Source organism: Panicum virgatum, chromosome 9K (assembly GCF_016808335.1).
Source record: "Panicum virgatum strain AP13 chromosome 9K, P.virgatum_v5, whole genome shotgun sequence".
Classification (NCBI taxonomy): Eukaryota; Viridiplantae; Streptophyta; class Magnoliopsida; order Poales; family Poaceae; genus Panicum; species Panicum virgatum.
Genome location: NC_053144.1, coordinates 59212603 through 59227699, shown reverse-complemented (window position 1 = coordinate 59227699; position 15097 = coordinate 59212603). Strand labels below are relative to the sequence as shown.

The following is a 15097-nucleotide window of genomic DNA, read 5'->3' as shown; positions in this document are numbered from 1 at the left end:
CTTACTGTAAGTTAAAAATACACTTTTTATGTGATAAAATTTGAACTAAACACTTATTTTGGAACAGACTATTACAGTTGAGTCATTACGGACTAACATAATGCAGGCTGCAGGTTAAGAAAATGAGTTCTTATTTTCTAAAAGAATTTTTATCCAGAAAAATGGCAGGCGTTGCAAATCAAATTACTTGACTAATAATGCGTCAAACTTCCTGCAGAAGTGAAGCGACTTATCGGCCGCCGGTTCAGCGATGGTTGTGTGCAACAAGACATCATATCGTGGCCTTTCAAAGTTGTTGCAGGGAGCAATGACAAGCCGATGATTGTGGTGCGATATGGAGGTGAGGAGAGGCTGCTGGCACCCGAGCAGATTTCATCCATGGTGCTCGCCAAGATGAAGAAGACTGCCGAGGCGTACCTGGGTACGACGGTCAAGAATGCCGTCATCACCGTGCCGGCCTACTTCAACAACTCCCAGCGCAAGGCCACCATCGACGCCGGCACTATCGCCGGCCTGAATGTCATGCGCCTCGTCGTCGAGCCCACCGCTGCTGCCATTGCCTATGGTCTTCACAGAAAGCCTGTCAGCGGCGAAGCGAGGATGGTGCTCGTCTTGGACTTTGGCGGCGGCACCTTGGATGTTTCCCTCCTGAATGTTGATCCGGGCATGGACATAGGTGCGGCTCTCTTCGACGTTAAAGCCATCGCCGGTGACACTCACCTCGGCGGGTTTGAAGCGTCCCCTCATAAGAGAAGACTTAAATGTGATACAAAACACCAGTCCCAGGAGGCTGGTGCCACATTTATTACATCAGATGGTTCAAAACCGTACAAACCTTGGAGGACACTCGATACAGATAATGATAATAATTAACCAAGCTACAACATAACACCAGACCGCAAACCACATGGGGTCTAGCACGGGCTCAGAGTACTACGACAGCGGAGGCATCTCGACAAGGCCGGTTCCAAAGGCAAGGTTGGGTGTAGAACGATAACCCTACTCAGCGTCGTCTGGCACGAAGTCAGGGTCTTCTTCTGTAAACAAGTAAGAGTGGGGTGAGTACAAACGTACTCAGCAAGTCCAACCACACCCACGGAGGGGGTTATATCAGAATGATATGCATAAGTATATCAAGGATAAGGTTACGGTTTAATTTGCAGAAAGCTAAATTTTATGCAGGGGTTTATTGTAGCAGCACCGTCCAAATTAGACCGGCTTAAATGCACTAACCATCATCTTAATACTTAATCCAGTTACTGTGCACTTAAAACGGTGTAACCTGACAGGCTGTCGGGTAAAATCCCGATTAAACTACTGTACTCCAGGATCACAATTGCACTTAGACCCGTACGAAGACGAGCACAGGTGTTACCCGCATACAGAAATCTTCAAATTAATTTACAACACCAGTTTTACATAAAAGTCTTAAATACAAACAACAGAGTTCAAACGCACAGCGGAAGTTTAAAACTGAGTTCGAAATACACTACGATAGCTACGACGACGATAAAAGGTGAGCTCCACATCCTGCCCACCGATGTGACGCCAACCTGCCCAATCTTCACGGGGAAGACGGGGCCCACTCGACGGTCCAACCTGGAGGAAGCGACTGTCCAATCCAGGACGCACAGATCTCCTCGAAGCTCGCCGGGACACAACCTGCTCAGAAGGGTTACAACAACAACCCTGAGTATACTAATACTCAGCAAGGCTTACCCGACCTTGGGTATACTTAGCCCATTACCTAGACATGCAAGGCTTTTTGGCTCTGGAGTTCTTTTGCTGAAAGGCTGCTAAAAGTGAATCCTTACTTTCAGTATTTTAGCTCCGTTTAGTATACCAAGTATTACTAAGTTCGCCTATTCATCTAAAACACACATGGTGGAACTGATTATCTTTTAGAACAACAGATATACATTCCATCGCTACCTTTCAAGACTTATTTCACTTCTTACTACGATGTGACAAAGAGATCAAGGCTCTCATAACCGCGAGTCACGGCGAATCGATCCGATTTAACCTTGCAAGGTGGACCTAACTCACACGACACATGCAAGCCCCGTCGGGCCACTCGCGTCAACTGTTTCCACATTACCACGGCATCTGAACTACGCCTGCTAAAACCCAGGTGATGGGCCCCTCGCAGTGAACTCCCGGAGAACCCGGAGGCGGCATCCTATCCAACACCCGCCAACTCCCACGCCCAGCGTAGCATGGCGGAATTCAAATCACCGCTGTAAGGTGGTACACAGCTTACCGGTTTCGACTACCTCCTACTTCCGGTATGTGGTTAGTACTGTTCAATCCTCGATCAGCACTGCCAACAACGGAACGGTCCTCAATCGACACAGGCGGAGCTAACTTTCCATCCATTCCATACCAAAACCAACTCATTTCCGCCCGGTCTCCATTTTTCTTTACTCAACAATTCATTTCAAGCCAAAGCTAAGGGATCAAGATCCTAAACTCGCGAGTGACAGCAATCACTCGGCTTCTACCGAAATCCTATTTAGCAAAGCATTTCTATCGACACCTGCATACTAGTATAGGCCCACGGTACCTAGGGAAACATGCATACTATGGTTCCATTCAACTCCTAGAACATAAATGCACAATACTTAAATAAACACTGAATAATTTAAATTAGGGTTATGCTCCGGGGCTTGCCTTGCAAGTCAGCGGGGTTAACTAGGTCTGCTGGAGCGTGCTCAACGGCGACCTGCTGCTGCTCCTCTGCTCGTGGCTCCTGGACCGGCTCAACGATCAGCTCGTGGACAGCGTCGGTCGTGGCGTCTACACGAATAAAATATGTCATGCAACAGATAGGACACAGAGCAATGCATAAGAGCTTACGATGCGAAAACAAGGTTTAAACATTTAGCCTGAAGTGTTTCCTTCGAAAACAACTACTAAAACGACTTAGGTTAGTATGGATTAACAGGAATTTGCTTTGCATGCACGAAACAAAATAACTAACCCTAGCAAGCCAGCGAAGTATAAACAGAGCTACCTAAAAGTGCATAGCAACAGGCCCTGAAACTTTTACAGTGGACTATACATGAAATGAGTAATCCACTGCAAATTTTTCATAATTTTTAGAGTAACAAAACAAGTGGTACAAAATAAACTAAGTTAAACACAAATTGAATTTTTCATCAGAGAAAAAGTGATAAAATGCATGATTAAGTATTTTTCCTCTGAAGATCCTGATTTTAGAAACCTAACAAAAATTTGTTTGGCATTTTTCGCATTTTTCTGTGAATTTCTACACAATTATGAATCATCAGCTGAAATAATTGAAAGAAAACATAAAAGATAAAGGGGGGGGGCGCTGACAGCCGGGCCCCACTTGCCAGGGACCCAGGCTCGCCCCCCACCTCCTCTGTTTCGCGCGCACGGGCGGCGCGCGGCCGGGCGCAGCCCGCGGCGGCGCTCCCCGCCGGCGGGGCCGGCCAGCGGCGCTGCGGCGGCCGGGCCGAGGCGCCAGGCGGCCGTGGGGGGGGGGGCAGGGCGGCGAGGCAGGCGCGGGCGCGCGGCGTAGGGCGGCGCAGGGCGGGGCGCGGCGGCCCGCGGCGGCGCAGGGCGGGGCGCGCGGCGGCGGCCGGTGTTCCGGCGTGGCCCGGGCCGGCCGGCGGCGAGGGCGGCGGCGCGAGCTCCAGGGAGCCCGGGTGGCCCTAGGGCGCGCGAAGGTGGCGCCCAGGGAGGAGCAGAGGGGGCTAGCGGCGTGTGCGGGCGGCGGCCGGCGTGCTCGCGGCGGCGCGGCGGCGCTCCGACGGCGGCGGCCGCGGATTTGGGTGAAGAGAGGTCGGGGAGCGAGAGCAGGTTGCGGGGAAGCTCACCGGGGATTCGTTTTGCGCGAAGGAAGGCCGGAAGGTGGTGCTCGACGTGGGGGTGGCGAAGCTCGGGGCGACGGCAATGGTGGCCACGGTCTGGAGCTCGACTTTGGCCGGGGTAGGGCACGGCCGCGCTCGTGGAGGGATGAGGAGCTTCGGGGCGGGGTCGCGCAGCTCGGAGTGCGACGGATTGAGGTGGGGCGGCGAGGGTTGGCCGGAGCGACGAACGACGGCGATGTCGCTCGGTTCTGCTCGCTCGCTCGAGCTCGACCTAGCTCAGAGGAAGGAGGAAGGAGGATTGGGACGGCACGGGAAGCTTCGAGGCGACCGTGAGAGGAGAAGAGCGGCGTCGGGCGCGATTGCCGACGCGTGGACGCGCTTGCCGGCGTTCAGTCGCCGGTATGGGCGCGGGCGTGCACAGTGCTGAGCACTGGAGATGCACTGTTTCTTCGTTTAATGATTTTGGCTCGAATTTGAACAGTTGAAACTCCAAATTTCATATGGGAACATGAAATTTGGCCAAAATAAAAGTTATAGAGAAAAAGAAGATCTACAACTTTTATTTTGGGCGAAAGTTGATTTGAGGCTCGGATCAAGGACAAAAACGAGATCGAACACAGCTAAGTAGATGTTTACTAAGCGAACGCGATTAGCGTTAACGACGAATTTGAGTCCACGATTAGCGAGTTTAACTCAAGATTAGCGAGACGATTAACACAGGGGTGTTACAGCCTTCCCCCCTTAAAAGAATCTCGTCCCGAGATTCAGGCATGAAGGAATAAAGACAGATGAGAGGGTTCGAAGGCGAATTACCTGGATGAGCGTTTAAAAACTCCGGATACTTGGATTTCAGAAATTCCTCCTTCTCCCAAGTCGCTTCATCTTCGGAGTGATTACTCCATTGAACTTTGTAGAATCGGTTGGTGGTGCGACGAGTAACTCGATCCTTTTGATCAATAATCTTGATAGGATGCTCAGGATAAGTGAGATCAGATTCTAATTGAATCGAGTCGCTTTCTACAGCTTCCGTCGGAACTCTAAGGCACAGTCTGAGTTGTGACACATGGAAGATGTTATGAACCGCAGAAAGGTTCGCTGGAAGATCCAACCGATAAGCCACAGGACCGCATCGTTCCACAATTGGATATGGACCGATGTAGCGAGGAGCTAGCTTTCCCTTTATTCCAAATCTTTGCACGCCTTTCCAAGGTGATACTTTTAAATAGACATAGTCACCGACTTTAAAGACGAGTGGATCTCTTCTTTTATCTGCATAGCTCTTCTGTCGAGATTGCGCAATTTTTAAGTTGGCTTGGATAAGGCGAACTTGTTCTTCGGCCTCTTGAACCATGTCGGGCCCAAAGATTGTTCTTTCCCCTGTTTCAGACCAATTGAGAGGTGTACGGCAGCGACGACCATACAATGCTTCAAATGGAGCCATTTTGATGCTTTCTTGATAACTATTGTTATAAGAGAATTCAGCTAACGACAAGCATTGATCCCATTTCTGTGGATAGGTCAAGACGCAAGCACGGAGCATATCTTCCAAAATTTGATTTATCCTCTCGGTTTGACCGTCTGTTTGAGGGTGATATGCAGAACTGCGAATAAGATGTGTTCCCAAGCAAGCATGTAATTGCTCCCAAAAACGGGCAACGAACTGAGTTCCTCGATCGGAAATGATAGTCTTTGGCACACCATGTAAACATAGTATACGATCCATGTACAATTCCGCATATTGCTTGGTCAAGTACGTCGTCTTAACTGGGAGGAAATGTGCCGACTTGGTCAATCTATCCACTATAACCCAAATAGAGTCGTAACCCTTTTGAGTTCGAGGTAAGCCGACGATGAAATCCATACTTATATCTTCCCATTTCCATTCTGGAATACTCAAGGGCTGAAGAGTCCCAGCTGGTCTGAGATGACTGGCTTTAACCCTTCGACAGATATCACACTCTGACACATACTTGGCTATTTCCCTTTTCATCCGAGTCCACCAAAATCGTTGCTTCAGGTCTTGGTACATCTTGTTGCTACCCGGATGAATTGATAGTCGTGAAGTATGGGCTTCATCAAGGATCTGTTTTCTGAGCTCAAAATTTTTAGGCACCACTAATCGGTTCTTGAACCATAACACATTCTCAGCATCCTGGTGGAAGCAATTCACTCTAGGGTCTCCTTCTGATAGTCTTCTCTGAATTTCCTTCACCCCTTTATCTTGCTTTTGTGCCGCTATGATGAGATCGCGAAGAGTAGGAGTAAGCTCTAGATGAGTCAATGTGCCATGTGGTACAATACTTAAGTTCAGCTTTTCCATTTCAAAGCAAAGAGATTCGCTTAATGGTATAGCTGAGATGCAATGACAGTGAGCTTTGCGACTCAGCGCATCGGCAACTACATTCGCCTTGCCAGGATGATAATGCACTTCGAGTTCATAATCTTTAATCAATTCAAGCCATCTTCTTTGACGCATGTTCAAATCAGCTTGAGTGAAAAGATATTTGAGACTCTTGTGATCGGTATAGATGTTGCACAATGAACCTAAGAGATAGTGTCGCCAGATCTTCAGTGAATGGACCACAGCTGCTAATTCAAGATCATGAGTGGGATAATTTTCTTCATGCCTCTTGAGTGATCGAGAAGCATAAGCAATCACTCGGTTCTCCTGCATCAAGACACAGCCGAGTCCTGTGCCTGAGGCATCACAGTAGACATCGAAAGGTTTTGTAGTATCAGGCTGGGCCAAAATTGGAGCAGAAGTGAGAAGTGTCTTCAATTTCTGGAAAGCTTCCTCACATTGATTACTCCAATAGAACTTGACACCCTTTTTCAGAAGTTCAGTCATCGGCTTCGCAATTCGGGAGAATTCTGGAATAAATCGTCGATAATACCCAGCTAAACCCAAGAAACTGCGGATTTCAGGAACTGAAGTGGGAGCTTCCCAATCGAGTACATCCTGTACTTTACTGGGATCCACAGAGATGCCCTCAGCAGATATGACGTGACCGAGGAATGGTACTTCCTTCAGCCAGAAGTCACACTTGCTGAATTTGGCATAAAGTTGGTGCTCTCTCAGACGCTGAAGTACTATATGAAGATGCTGGGCATGTTCTTCCTCATTCTTGGAGTAGATCAAGATGTCATCAATGAAGACCACGACGAACTTGTCTAACTCCGGCATGAATACCGAATTCATGAGGTACATGAAATACGCTGGAGCATTGGTTAATCCAAAGGACATCACCAAATACTCGTATAACCCATAACGAGTAGAGAATGCTGTTTTTGGTATATCCACCGGTCTGATTTTTATCTGATGATAGCCAGATCGAAGATCTATTTTTGAGAATACCTTAGCTCCGGCTAGTTGATCAAAAAGGATATCAATACGAGGAAGTGGATATTTGTTTTTGATGGTGACTGCATTTAGAGGTCGGTAATCCACACATAGCCTCAGCCCGTGATCTTTCTTCTTTACGAACAGAGCCGGGCAACCCCAAGGTGAGGTGCTCGGTCGGATATAGCCTTTATCCAGCAACTCTTGTAACTGGATTTTTAATTCAGCTAACTCACTGGGAGTCATTCTATATGGCCTTCGAGATATGGGGGCTGTGCCAGGCTGTAACTCAATGACAAACTCAATATCCCGATCGGGAGGCATGCCTGGCAAGTCCTCCGGAAACACATCGGGGTATTCACAAACCACCGGAATTACTTCTAGAACTTTCCCCTCCAAATGGTATATGACAGTGGCTGGAATTGCATGCTGGGAAAGATGAATGTCCATAGAACCATACATGGAAGAGTTGAACTGAAGAATACGAGAAGAGGTATTGATGATAACGCCATGCTTCTTCATCCAATTCATTCCAAGTATGATATCTATCCCCTGGCTTGGAAGGACAATGGGAGTGAGTGGAAAATTTTTCCCACCCAAGATAAGGGGAACATTTCGAACTACTTGTCCAGCATTTAATCGGGTGCCAGGTGTCTGAATAATGTATGGTCTCTCTAAGCATGTTACTTGTAAGTGAAGTCGTGTCACACATGCTTCACTGATAAAGTTATGAGATGCTCCAGAATCAAATAGCACAGTAACAGGGCATTGATTAATGGAGAACGTACCCGCCATCACTTGGGTGCCCTCCGGAACTTCCTCCAGAGTGGTGTAGTTCACACGACCAGTCTTGGCAGGTACAATCTTCTTTTTCTGATCCATCTGGCTGGAACCTTGACTCAGTGCTGGAGTCTTGTAGATATTCTGCCGAGGTGGCAGATGGCAGTCTCGTGCAAAGTGCCCCAGGTTACCACAATTGTAACAAGGGTAGTTGGTGGGGCGTGGAGCTTGTATCATTAGGGGCCTCTGCTGCTGTGTCGGGAAACGAGGTACCCACGGCTGCTGTTGCTGGGGTGGCCTAGCGACCCAACGGCCCTGCTGTGGAGGACGGTTTGAAGCCTGCTGATTCCCTGTCTGAACCAGCTTGTACCTCTGGGGTGCATTGCTGGAGGATCCAGCAGGTGCTTTTCTCTTCTTATCAGCTTTGTGCGCCAGTGTGGCATCTTCCTGAGTGATAGCTTTATTAACCAGATCGGTAAAGTTGTTGCATGTGGTGAGGGCTAGCTTGTCCTGAAGTTTTGTGCAGAGTCCCCTTCTGAAGCAATCCTGCTTCTTCTCATCAGTATCCACATGAAAACTGCCGTACTGAGATAGCTGATTGAAGGTTTGAGCATATTGCAGCACGGTGTTAGTCCCTTGTTTCAGGGCTAGGAACTCTGCCATCTTTCGCCTCATTAAGCTCGTAGGGATGTGGTGAGCTTTAAACGCTGCCACAAACTCATCCCAAGTGAGACGTGTACCAGCGGGAAGTAAAGCCTTATGATTGACCCACCATATTTTCGCAGGTCCTCGCAGCTGTTGCGCTGCAAAGGCGGCTTTGTCCATCTCTGTGCAATTGAGGATGCTGAACTTATCCTCAATGGTGCGAATCCAGGCATCAGCCTCAAGGGGATCATCGGCCTTGTGGAACAGAGGTGGCTGGGTGGCCAGAAAACCGACATAGTCAGTTTCTGCTGGTGCTAGCGGGGGAGCATGTCGACCTCTGCCGGCATTGACCTGGGCTTGCACCAGTTGCCTTATCAACTCCGTCTGCTCGTTGCGGTCGGCGATAAGAGCTGCAACAGCTTGAGCCAAAGAGGGAGGTTGCTGGGGCAGTGCCTCGTGATTGTCATTGTCATGATTATCACCCATCTGCAAAAAGAATCATTCCCCTGGTTAGCCATTTCGCTAGCAAGACTAATCCATGCAAGTAAAGAATGTGCATATATAATATGAACACACGGCATGAATCATTTCTCTCGCGAGATGGTTCACCAAGGGAATTAAATTTACTTGCTTCGGTTGAAACCGTCTCACCCAACAATTTCTGTCCAGAGTAGTTCTAACGTATGCAATACTAAACATCGCTCACAAGTTTTCAGTTTTGAAGACGATCAAAGCGCAACTCAAAGCTGAAATTTCACACACTGACAGAAAAGATCATTACGGAAGTAAAATTTACAATAAGCAGCCACGCTGCTTCAGCTGGAACAAGGTGCAGTACAACCCAAGCCGTGCTACGGCAACAAACTAACATGGGAGAAGGGTTCACAAACGACCCTACAACACACCACTACGGGGTCTTACACGACCCGGCTACACACCACACTAGGAGGGTTATCCTACATGACTCGAACTACTGAGCCACAAAAGAATTCTCAACCCAAGGTTAGCCTAAAGCTCTATGTTGGTCATCCTACCCAACTATCCTACAGTAAGGCTACACTGCAAGGGGAGAATCAACACTATCCATCCACGTCCTCACGGAGTCCCAGGTCCCGACTCGACTCCAGACACTCCCTCGATCTCCTCAGGGTCCTCTTCCTCTTCTTCTTCTTCTGGCTCCTCCTCTACTGCATCAGCCTCCATCTCTGCTGCTGCCTGCACCTGAGCCTGGGCATCCTCAATCCACTCCTGGGCCTGCTGAAGCTGCCCCTCAAGGTGCTGCACCATCTGAGTCCTGTTCTCTAACTCCTCCTGCAACTCCTGAATCCTGATCTTCCTTGCTCTAGACTTGGCCTTCAGGGTCTTGATCTTGTCCTGGGTACCAATCATGTGCTGCTCATGGAGGTGAGCCTCTCGAGCCTTGCTCCTGCATATCGCATTCTCCTCACGAAGCTGCTCATACATGTTGCTCAAAGCTGAGGAGTAGCTGAACGAGAGTGCTGTCCTGACACTGTAGTCGGGCATCATGATGTTCAGGTTGCGGTTAACCCGATCTGCATAGGCCTGAGTGGTCTCATCCCTCAGAGGAAACACACTGTAAGGAGTATCTATCACCTCTGCATTATGCTTTTCTGAGAACTCCTCAATGGCCCTCCTAGCTGCAATCTCCCAGGAGTCTGCCAGCTTCCTACCATAGACAGTGAGCTGCCACGAGTCCCAGTCCAAGCGAGCGGGGCAAGCAGGAATCTTCACAACCATCTGACAGCGCTCGGTGCCCAGCAAGCTAGACTCGTGTCCGGAGTACTGTGGGGGCTCAGTGTAGTCAAACGCCCTGAGCATCTGCCACAGCAGACGAGGAAAGTGGCCGGTGTGGAGGGCACTGGAATGCGCCCAACCCTCAGCGTCCACGATCACGTGCGTGAAGCTAGCCATCTGTAAGAACACATAGCGCTGACGTAAGTGACAGTTTTCAAAAGAAACAGGTTTAAACTGGCAACACAACACAAATAAATTTTTAAGAACACATAGTAAAAACATGGTGATCCAAATAAATTTTTGTGAAGCGCAACCGAAGGTAACAAAAATAAACAACAACTCAGGAATGCAAGATGCATGCCACGTTCTAGCGTTTCTCACCCAAACAAGTACCAAATATGGTATACGAGGGCAATTGGTGACACATTTACGTACTCTCCCTATATATAGACTAGTCGTTCCTACGATCAAGGATTTTATAACGCGCTTACGTGGTTAGTTTCCTGCAGAAAAGCACAGAGACAGATATAATATCCACTTCTGGACCCTTCGTGCCAGCACACACGAACGGCCCCCATGTGTCCTACACCACACGGGTAACGCATATGCAGTTTCCCACATATTCACACATACATTACCATCCACTATAGAGATGGCACCCAGACGTTCGACGCTGAATGGGCAGCGCTGCATACGTCATAACAACGTATTCACTTCCCGTACACTCGCCTTACGGGACATCCAAGGGTAGACGTGTCCCAAGGGTCACGGTCATGGCCAACCGCATGACAGGTTTACATCTCGTAACATTTCCTTACGAAATGGCCGTGATCACAATCACACGACATGAAATCCGCACTCCATATCAGGCGGCAGATAGCGACAGGCTCATTTGAATTGAGCCTTATCACCTCCTCGTATGCTCAACATACGGGACCCGCGCACGTATGAAACACGTGGGCTATTCTAAGGACTACCAGAATGCTTACCTTGCTTACCTCAGCGTAGGTGCGTCGTTACCGAAATAAGGTTTAACAAAAAGTAAAAGCTGGAAGTGCTGGAATAAAATAGATACTTAGTTGCCACCTAACTTATACAACATAATTAGGGCATACGAACTATCTATTCTATTCCTTAGCGCATCTAGCGTCAACTTTTCGAAAACCTTAAATCGTTGCAAGGTAATCACCCCAGTGCAATTTAGAGCTCTGATGCCAGCTGTAGCAGCACCGTCCAAATTAGACCGGCTTAAATGCACTAACCATCATCTTAATACTTAATCCAGTTACTGTGCACTTAAAACGGTGTAACCTGACAGGCTGTCGGGTAAAATCCCGATTAAACTACTGTACTCCAGGATCACAATTGCACTTAGACCCGTACGAAGACGAGCACAGGTGTTACCCGCATACAGAAATCTTCAAATTAATTTACAACACCAGTTTTACATAAAAGTCTTAAATACAAACAACAGAGTTCAAACGCACAGCGGAAGTTTAAAACTGAGTTCGAAATACACTACGATAGCTACGACGACGATAAAAGGTGAGCTCCACATCCTGCCCACCGATGTGACGCCAACCTGCCCAATCTTCACGGGGAAGACGGGGCCCACTCGACGGTCCAACCTGGAGGAAGCGACTGTCCAATCCAGGACGCACAGATCTCCTCGAAGCTCGCCGGGACACAACCTGCTCAGAAGGGTTACAACAACAACCCTGAGTATACTAATACTCAGCAAGGCTTACCCGACCTTGGGTATACTTAGCCCATTACCTAGACATGCAAGGCTTTTTGGCTCTGGAGTTCTTTTGCTGAAAGGCTGCTAAAAGTGAATCCTTACTTTCAGTATTTTAGCTCCGTTTAGTATACCAAGTATTACTAAGTTCGCCTATTCATCTAAAACACACATGGTGGAACTGATTATCTTTTAGAACAACAGATATACATTCCATCGCTACCTTTCAAGACTTATTTCACTTCTTACTACGATGTGACAAAGAGATCAAGGCTCTCATAACCGCGAGTCACGGCGAATCGATCCGATTTAACCTTGCAAGGTGGACCTAACTCACACGACACATGCAAGCCCCGTCGGGCCACTCGCGTCAACTGTTTCCACATTACCACGGCATCTGAACTACGCCTGCTAAAACCCAGGTGATGGGCCCCTCGCAGTGAACTCCCGGAGAACCCGGAGGCGGCATCCTATCCAACACCCGCCAACTCCCACGCCCAGCGTAGCATGGCGGAATTCAAATCACCGCTGTAAGGTGGTACACAGCTTACCGGTTTCGACTACCTCCTACTTCCGGTATGTGGTTAGTACTGTTCAATCCTCGATCAGCACTGCCAACAACGGAACGGTCCTCAATCGACACAGGCGGAGCTAACTTTCCATCCATTCCATACCAAAAACCAACTCATTTCCGCCCGGTCTCCATTTTTCTTTACTCAACAATTCATTTCAAGCCAAAGCTAAGGGATCAAGATCCTAAACTCGCGAGTGACAGCAATCACTCGGCTTCTACCGAAATCCTATTAGCAAAGCATTTCTATCGACACCTGCATACTAGTATAGGCCCACGGTACCTAGGGAAACATGCATACTATGGTTCCATTCAACTCCTAGAACATAAATGCACAATACTTAAATAAACACTGAATAATTTAAATTAGGGTTATGCTCCGGGGCTTGCCTTGCAAGTCAGCGGGGTTAACTAGGTCTGCTGGAGCGTGCTCAACGGCGACCTGCTGCTGCTCCTCTGCTCGTGGCTCCTGGACCGGCTCAACGATCAGCTCGTGGACAGCGTCGGTCGTGGCGTCTACACGAATAAAATATGTCATGCAACAGATAGGACACAGAGCAATGCATAAGAGCTTACGATGCGAAAACAAGGTTTAAACATTTAGCCTGAAGTGTTTCCTTCGAAAACAACTACTAAAACGACTTAGGTTAGTATGGATTAACAGGAATTTGCTTTGCATGCACGAAACAAAATAACTAACCCTAGCAAGCCAGCGAAGTATAAACAGAGCTACCTAAAAGTGCATAGCAACAGGCCCTGAAACTTTTACAGTGGACTATACATGAAATGAGTAATCCACTGCAAATTTTTCATAATTTTTAGAGTAACAAAACAAGTGGTACAAAATAAACTAAGTTAAACACAAATTGAATTTTTCATCAGAGAAAAAGTGATAAAATGCATGATTAAGTATTTTTCCTCTGAAGATCCTGATTTTAGAAACCTAACAAAATTTGTTTGGCATTTTTTCGCATTTTTGTGTGAATTTCTACACAATTATGAATCATCAGCTGAAATAATTGAAAGAAAACATAAAAGATAAAGGGGGGGGGGCGCTGACAGCCGGGCCCCACTTGCCAGGGACCCAGGCTCGCCCCCCACCTCCTCTGTTTCGCGCGCACGGGCGGCGCGCGGCCGGGCGCAAGCCCGCGGCGGCGCTCCCCCGCGGCGGGGGCCGGCCAGCGGCGCTGCGGCGGCGGGCCGAGGCGCCAGGCGGCCGGGGGGGGGGGGGCAGGGCGGCGAGGCAGGCTGCGGGCGCGCGGCGTAGGGCGGCGCAGGGCGGGGCGCGGCGGCCCGCGGCGGCGCAGGGCGGGGCGCGCGGCGGCGGCCGGTGTCCGGCGTGGCCCGGGCCGGCCGGCGGCGGAGGGCGGGCGGCGCGAGCTCCAGGGAGCCCGGGTGGCCCTAGGGCGCGCGAAGGTGGCGCCCAGGGAGGAGCAGAGGGGGCTAGCGGCGTGTGCGGGCGGCGGCCGGCGTGCTCGCGGCGGGCACGGCGGCGCTCCGACGGTGGCGGCCGCGGATTTGGGTGAAGAGAGGGTCGGGGAGCGAGAGCAGGTTGCGGGGAAGCTCACCGGGGATTCGTTTTGCGCGAAGGAAGGCCGGAAGGTGGTGCTCGACGTGGGGGCGGCGAAGCTCGGGGCGACGGCAATGGTGGCCACGGTCTGGAGCTCGACTTTGGCCGGGGTAGGGCACGGCCGCGCTCGTGGAGGGATGGAGGAGCTTCGGGGCGGGGGTCGCGCAGCTCGGAGTGCGACGGATTGAGGTGGGGCGGCGAGGGTTGGCCGGAGCGACGAACGACGGCGATGTCGCTCGGTTCTGCTCGCTCGCTCGAGCTCGACCTAGCTCAGAGGAAGGAGGAAGGAGGATTGGGACGGCACGGGAAGCTTCGAGGCGACCGTGAGAGGAGAAGAGCGGCGTCGGGCGCGATTGCCGACGCGTGGACGCGCTTGCCGGCGTTCAGTCGCCGGTATGGGCGCGGGCGTGCACAGTGCTGAGCACTGGAGATGCACTGTTTCTTCGTTTAATGATTTTGGCTCGAATTTGAACAGTTGAAACTCCAAATTTCATATGGGAACATGAAATTTGGCCAAAATAAAAGTTATAGAGAAAAAGAAGATCTACAACTTTCATTTTGGGCGAAAGTTGATTTGAGGCTCGGATCAAGGACAAAAACGAGATCGAACACAGCTAAGTAGATGTTTACTAAGCGAACGCGATTAGCGTTAACGACGAATTTGAGTCCACGATTAGCGAGTTTAACTCAAGATTAGCGAGACGATTAACACAGGGGTGTTACAAGCCTTCCCCCCTTAAAAAGAATCTCGTCCCGAGATTCAGGCATGAAGGAATAAAGACAGATGAGAGGGTTCGAAGGCGAATTTACCTGGATGAGCGTTTAAAAACTCCGGATACTTGGATTTCAGAAATTCCTCCTT

At 49.5% G+C, this 15097-nt stretch overlaps 1 pseudogene; it reads left to right on the top strand.

The window, feature by feature from the left end:
• The window catches only part of LOC120648187, a 59810-nt pseudogene that overhangs the window by 8704 nt on the left and 36009 nt on the right, over positions 1-15097 (top strand).